This window comes from Triticum urartu, chromosome 4 (genome assembly GCF_003073215.2).
Source record: "Triticum urartu cultivar G1812 chromosome 4, Tu2.1, whole genome shotgun sequence".
Lineage (NCBI taxonomy): Eukaryota > Viridiplantae > Streptophyta > Magnoliopsida > Poales > Poaceae > Triticum > Triticum urartu.
Genome location: NC_053025.1, coordinates 466038003 through 466045432, shown reverse-complemented (window position 1 = coordinate 466045432; position 7430 = coordinate 466038003).

The window sequence follows — 7430 nt, the reverse complement described above, 5'->3', positions numbered from 1 at the left end:
GGAAGACCTCGGGGAGGCCTTCTTCCCCGACTCCGGCCGCCCCGATCCGCTTTGGGCTCCGGCAAGATTCGCTCGAGTGCGTGCACCCCCGCCTCTCAAACTGTACCATTAACATCCTAGTGCACCCACTCCACTAACCCGCACCCCAATTTGAAGGTTGCAGATCCCTTCGGAGAGAACCATCCTCGCTCGAACCGCCGTCCGCCGAAGTGAAGGCCGCCGTCGGCGTGGTGCTCGCCGATGACCAAGTCCACCACCCACTGATGCGGAATTGCCCTGTGAGTACAACCGTACCTGTGCCCTCCTCTGGATTGCTGTCGATCGTCGCTGGCGACCACCGCGAGCCTCGCGCACCGGCGTATTCTCTTTCAGTTTTTAAACCTGACGGGTGGGACCCCCTCGTCAGCCTCTCTCCTTCTATTTGAAACGTTTGCTGAGAATGCCTTCAGGCAAAAATACGTTTTCCTTTGGGGTTGGCGTAATGCTAACCGAAACGTTTTCTATTTTTATAAACTAACCCTGGAAACTTTCTGTTTCATTACAGATGAGTCCCTGGACTAAAACCCTTATAACTTTTTAAGAAAAGATGATTTGAATTGATTCTTTTTCTGTCATCTTTATTTTTCTGTCTAGTTTTTTTTATCATATTTATTTGAAAAAAAAATTGGAAATTTTTTATGCACACACGGTATTTACGTTAGTATGCGATTTCTTTATACCGTAGATACCGGAGGAGGTGACGGAACCGCAAACTTTGCCGAGCTAGACGCCGACTACTCCGAACCAGGCAAGCATGTTTGAACCTTTGAAATGATGAGTGTTTTGCATGTTTGCTTGAGTAGTTTTCTTATGGCATGTTTATATAAGCATATTGTGAATGTTATATTGCATGCAAGGCAAGCTACAAGTGAGCTTCAAAGTTTGACGTGTTCATATGGTGGTGAGATAACCTGATCATGTGGTGGCATGATAGGTTGTAAGCTGGTATTGTTGAAGCGTGCCAATCTTTTGTCAACCGCGTAACTCCAGTGTTAACGTGGATCAAGTCTTGTTCCCGTTAATCCCCGTCTGTGCTACCACATGTTTTCTGCAAAAGAATGCGGTTTAGTAAGTTGCAAACCTCTCTCCTTGTACACACCAAATAGAGGGGACGTGATGAGGGTTCCATGGCCCTGGATTAAAGCCCGTCATCTAGTCAGGGGGCATGGGTGTTTTTGGTTGGGACCGAGAGGGGGGCACCCCTTAGAGTGCGTGAATATAATTTTTTCTTGAACGTTGCCAAGGGTGATTCCTGGCAGTGGAATGTGGAATGGGTGTGTACTGGTTAGTTGTGTTTCTTCCAAAATACCATAAACGGAACTAGTCCTTGTGACTACTGAAATCCGTTGGCTATGGTTAAAGAGTATGAACTCTGCAGAGTCAAAACCATTCGAGTATCCATGTCCACGATCAAGGACTTGAACAACATCTCAGTGTCAGTGTCAGTCTCAGTGTCGATCTCGGTGTCAGCACCAGTGTCAGTCTCGGGAGTATAAGCATGAAAACTAAGAGTGGTAAACCCGGCCGAATGTTATTCCTGTGGATGGTCTAACCGGTTTATTATTATGTACTAAGTATTTCCTTGGGATGATTTAAATTCATGAGCTACTTAAATTTGAATGAAGAAATTTAAGCCCTTTATGTGACGTTGCTCAGACGTCCGACTGCGGCATTCTTGTTATTTATTTTTGATATAAGCCCTTTATGTGATGTCTCTCAGACGTCCGACTGTGGCATTCTTGTTATCTACTTTTGATATAAGCCCTTTATGTGATGTTGCCCAGACGTCCGACTGTGGCTCTCTTGTTATTTACTTCTAATATAAGCCCTTTTGTGATGTCGCTCAGACGTCCGACTGTGGCACTCTTGTTATTTACTTTTGATGTAAGTCCCTTATGTGATGTCGCTCACACGTCCGACTGTGGCATCCTGATTATTTACTTTCATTATAAGCCCTTTTCGAGATGTCGCTTAGACGCCCGACTGTGGCACGTACTGTCATTTACATTTCAATATAAGCCCTCTATGTGGTGTCGCCCTGACGCCCGACTACGGCATGTTATGTTATTTTTTACCTTTCGAGGCGTCGCTTGAGACACCCGATCGGTCTTCTGCTATTTTTATTGGGATTTCGGGAGGACTACCGCCTGACTTCCTTTTTATTTTACATATAGTACAAATTATTGTCTGAGTGCGCATTACTAAACTGCTCATGTACATCATGTTTGCATTTGTTATATCTTATGTCCAAACTATCTTGCGAGTACATTCAAAGTACTCACCTGGCTTGTTGATTTGGCCAGATGTTGACGAAGGCGATCTTATGGATGAAGAGTTCGATAGCGAGTCCGACGCCTAGAGGAGTCGCAGTCAGTCACGTGCGATCCTGGAGTTGATCACTTGTATTATATACGCTTCTACTACCCAAATAAAATCATCGAGCCTCACTCCGACGCTTGATGAGCTGTAAGATTTAGGAGTCATGTCACCCACTTCACTGTGACATATCCACCACCACTTTTATTATGAGTCAGTAGTTATGCCACCATACCCTTGTGTCATATCCGCCTTTATGTGTAATATTGGCGTGCTTGTAATAAATCGTTGAGCAGCCTCAGCTCAACCTTGTATTATATTTAGTACTTCTGGATTTCTGTATCAAGGATTTGTCTACCAGTAAGGAGGATTCTTCTGTACTGGTAAATACAAGGGTCGATTTCTCAATAAACGTTTTATTGGAAAACCGGTCTTGACAAACTTGGTATCAGAGCCAGGTTGACTGTAGGAAGCCATTAGGTGCGATCGCTAATCGGTTATTAGCATAATAAGTGCTATTTTTTAGCGTTTTGCGAATGTAGCAATTTTCTGTTAGTCATCATAAATTTATGACTTGACTATTCGGAATTTTTGTCTACTTTTGTAGATGGCTGGCAGCGACTGTGAGTCACAGGTGTTCGCCAATGTACCTGAGGGGTTCATCAAGCTTCTCGTCTCCATCACCAAGGTCGCGATCGGGCCATCGGCTCGCCCGGAGTTCACACTCTACCAGCACAAACTCAGCGACAGCGTATCTATGCACCAAGCCTCGGTGCAATTCAAGGGAGGACGTTCTGAGTCACGCCGCTTCCGATTCGTGGGAAGGGCCATGCCTACGGAGAGGCATGCCATGTAGATGGCTGCCCGTGAGGCGATATCTCGTCTCCGAGATGCGCTCCCTTCGATGAAGGCTCGTCGCTACCGCTACCTCCCATGCCACGTGCCATACATTTGTCACTATGCTTCCGCGTGCCCTAGAGGAGAGAGTGATGAGGCTATTGAGATGCTTGTTGAGTATCTCAAAGCTCTTGAGGCAGCTTTTGATAACCTCGTGGACGACTTTGTGGCTGCTTGTATGGACTTTGTTCAGGGCTGTTCCGCCAACAGGAGGGAGCTCCTCTGTACAGCACCGACACCATCATACATATCGTCTTCAGCATCCTATGCACCTGCCACCTTGGCCACCGCTCGCCGCCTGCCTACCACTGAGGAGTTTGACCAAGTCATTGCTCCTACTCCAGTCAGAGCTGCACCACCTACCACGCCCGCACCAGTTCCTCAAACCAGTACTTTGCGCCTGGAGCCTATTAGTGAGGAGGAGGTTGAGTCTCCAGCATCACTGGGTCTTACCCTCGGCAGGCAGAAGGAAGTTTTCACCTTCTCCAACTGAGTGCGCCTAGCAGCCGTGCGATGTACCAACTTGTATGATATGTTTATATGTATATAGGCTTGGTGAGAAGTAGTTTGTGTGCGCATCCTGTAGGAACTTGGAGAAGTGCACCAGCCTAAATAACATGTCAGGAATGTGTACGCACATCCTGAGTGATGTATTGTATAATTACGGCTTGCGTGTATGATATGTACTGAGCGGTCCTTCTCCATGCGCAATCAAATATTTCCTTGAAAAATCTTGGAGTTCCTTTAAAATTCCGGCTTTGCAAAATTATTTATTTTTGCCACTCAGTTTTTCTTATGAGTTCTGCAAAAATACCCCAGAGTGGAAAATGCCTCGTCCCTGGACTCGTTCCATACGAAGTCCGCCGGAAGAAAATTATAGTACCCAGACAAGTAACAATTTCACACAGGGGCAGTCAAGTCAGCAAGGCAGTGAAACAACATTTTCTCAAGTATACCGCCTTTATGAGCAAAGGCAGCAGCAGCATCAAGAAATGATGAACCATGTCATCAATATGGGGAATCACCGTGAACCATATCAGCAGCATTCCAAATTGTCTGAGCTACAAAAGACACGTCCCCCAACATTCTTTCGCACTGATAGGCCTCTTGAGGCTGATGATTGGCTTCGAGACATTGAAAGGAAGTTAAGTATTGCTCAATGTTCGAACCGTGAGAAGGTACTTTATGCACCTCACTACCTCACTGGAGCAGCTGCATCATGGTGCGAAAATTTCCTACACATGCATCCCAATGAAAACAACATCACCTGGGAAGAATTTAAAGAAGGTTTTCGTGGGGCGCACATCCCAGAAGCATTATGAAGATCAAGAAAAGGGAGTTTGATGATCTCAAGCAAAGGAGCATGACAGTGACTGAGTACAATAGTCAGTTTACCCAATTGTCTCGCTATGCCAACGAAGAGCATATGACTGAAAATAAAAAGATGGAAAAATTTCTGGACGGTCTGGCACCAACACTTAAATGCCAGCTGGTCGTACACACCTTTCCGGATTTCAAGACACTTGTGGACAAAGCTATTACATTGGAAAATGAGCATCGCAACTTGGAGGATTTTCGCAAGCGCAAAAGGGACAAGACTACTCACGCTCGCAACCACCGGAACAAGACTGATTTTCAGAAGATTGGGGCGAACAAACCCACAACAAATGTTCCACGCCCAAACAAAAATTTTCATGCAAGGGACAAGGATTTTACGTATCGCCCAGGCGTTACTTGCTATGCTTGTGGAGAGGAAGGACACTATGCTAAACAGTGCCCAAAGACAAGAAAGTCGGCCCCCAAGCCGAACAACAATGGAAATAATTCAGCACCCAAGAGTAACAACTTCAACCCCAATAACAATCACAAGAAGGGTCACTTGAACCATGTGACCAAGGAGGAAGCACAGAATGCCCTGGATATCGTACTCGGTACGTTCCCTGTCAACACAATACCTACCACGGTTTTGTTTGATTCTGGAGCTTCTCACTCGTTCATTTCAAAGAACTTTGCTTTGCAACATGATTTTTCGATGCTTCCTTTGGAAAAATCCATGACCATCAAGTTCATCGGGATTAAGCAAATCACTCAGAGTTACTGCCAAGGTGTGGTTATTGAGTTTGAAGGACTAAAGTTTCAGGAAAACCTCATTGTATTGGAAAATAAGGGACTGGATGTTATCCTAGGAATGGACTGGTTAACCACCAACAAGGGATTTATCGACTACTTCAATTGGATGGTAATTCTTACTCATCATCATGGTAAGACGATAAAAGTTGCAGCTCAAGAAAGGTCAGTATCACGACAACCAAAGATGAACAAAGTGGACATATCAGAATTAAGAAAAGTTACAGTGGTATGTGAGTTCCCTGACGTATTTCCCGAAGAACTACCAGGCATGCCACCAGACCGGGAAATAGAGTTCATCATTGAACAAGCGCCTGGAACCACCCCCATTTACAAGAAACCTTATAGAATGGCACCCTCCGAGTTGGTAGAATTAAAGAAGCAAATAAAAGAATTACTGGACAAATGATTTATACGGGCCAGCTCCCACCTTGGGGATCACCAGTATTATTTGCCAAGAAAAAGGATGGGACACTAAGATTATGTATAGACTATCAAGCACTCAACATGGTCACCATCAAAAACAAATATCCGATGCCACGGATAAATGATTTATTTGACCAGCTCGCATAAGCCACGGTTTTCTCAAAAATTGATTTAAGGTCGGGGTATCATCAATTAAAAGTACTGATAGAAGATATCCCTAAGACAACATTCACCTCCAGATACGGATTATATGAATTTACAGTAATGCCGTTTGGACTGACAAACGCCCCCGCATATTTTGTCCACCTCATGAACAAAGTGTTTATGAAATTTATGGACAAATTTGTTGTGGTGTTCATTGATGATATTCTGGTATACCCTAAGACACTAGAAGAGCATGCTGAACATCTCAGAATTGTACTGGGAGAATTAAGGAACCATCAATTATACGCCAAATTCAGAAAATGTGAATTTTGGTTAAGACAGGTTGGTTTTCTAGGCCACGTATTGACACAAGAAGGTGTCGCCGTGGACCCAGAAAAAGTCAAGGCCGTACTTGGTTGGAAACCACCAGCCAACGTAACAGATGTACGAAGCTTCCTAGGAATGGCTGGATATTACCGAAGGTTTATTGAGGGGTTCTCCACCATAGCAAAACCAATGACACAATTTCTCAAGAAGGATAAGAAATTTGTATGGACTGAAGCTTGCGAGAGAAGTTTCCAAGAACTCAAAAGGAAGTTAACAACAGCACCAGTATTGGTTGTACCAGACATACACAAAAGTTTTGAAGTCTATTGTGACGCATCCAGGAAAGGCCTCGGATACGTACTAATGCAAGAAGGCAAGGTAGTCGCATACGCTTCCAGGCAACTCCGAAAGCATGAAGAAAATTATCCTACCCATGACTTGGAATTGGCAGCAGTCATTCATGCACTCAAAGAGTGGAGGCACTTTTTGCTTGGATATTGTTACAAAATATATACGGACCATAAAAGCTTCAAGTATATTTTCACACAACCCGAACTCAATTTACGACAACGACGTTGGTTGGAATTAATGAAAGATTATGATGTTGGCATTCACTACCATCCAGGAAAAGCGAATGTAGTGGCAGTTGCTCTTAGTCGAAACCCCAACTCGGGCAACGATAGTCTACAGAAGTTGAGACCTGAATTTCAGCAGGAGTTCACCAAACTCAATTTGGTGATGGTCACTGAAGGCAATGTGTCAAACTTGGAAATACAACCCACCCTTGTGGAACAGATTAAGAAGGCTCAGCATGGACATCCCAGCATCGAAGGCATAAAAAGAAAAGTGAGTATGGGAAGGCCTCAGAATTCGTCGTAGACGATAAGGGAGTATTATGGTACAGAGACAGACTTTGCGTGCCAAATATAGAGGACCTCAAACAACAAATTCTAGCCGAAGGCCACACCGCTCCATATTCAATCCACCCTAGAGGAACCAAAATGTACAAGGACATTCAGGAAAATTTTTGGTGGCACGGTATGAAGAGGGATATAGCTACCTTCATTGCATCTTGTGATTCTTGCCAACGCATTAAAGCCGAGCACCAAAAACTAGCAGGACTACTACAGCCAAACATGATCCCTGAGTGGAAA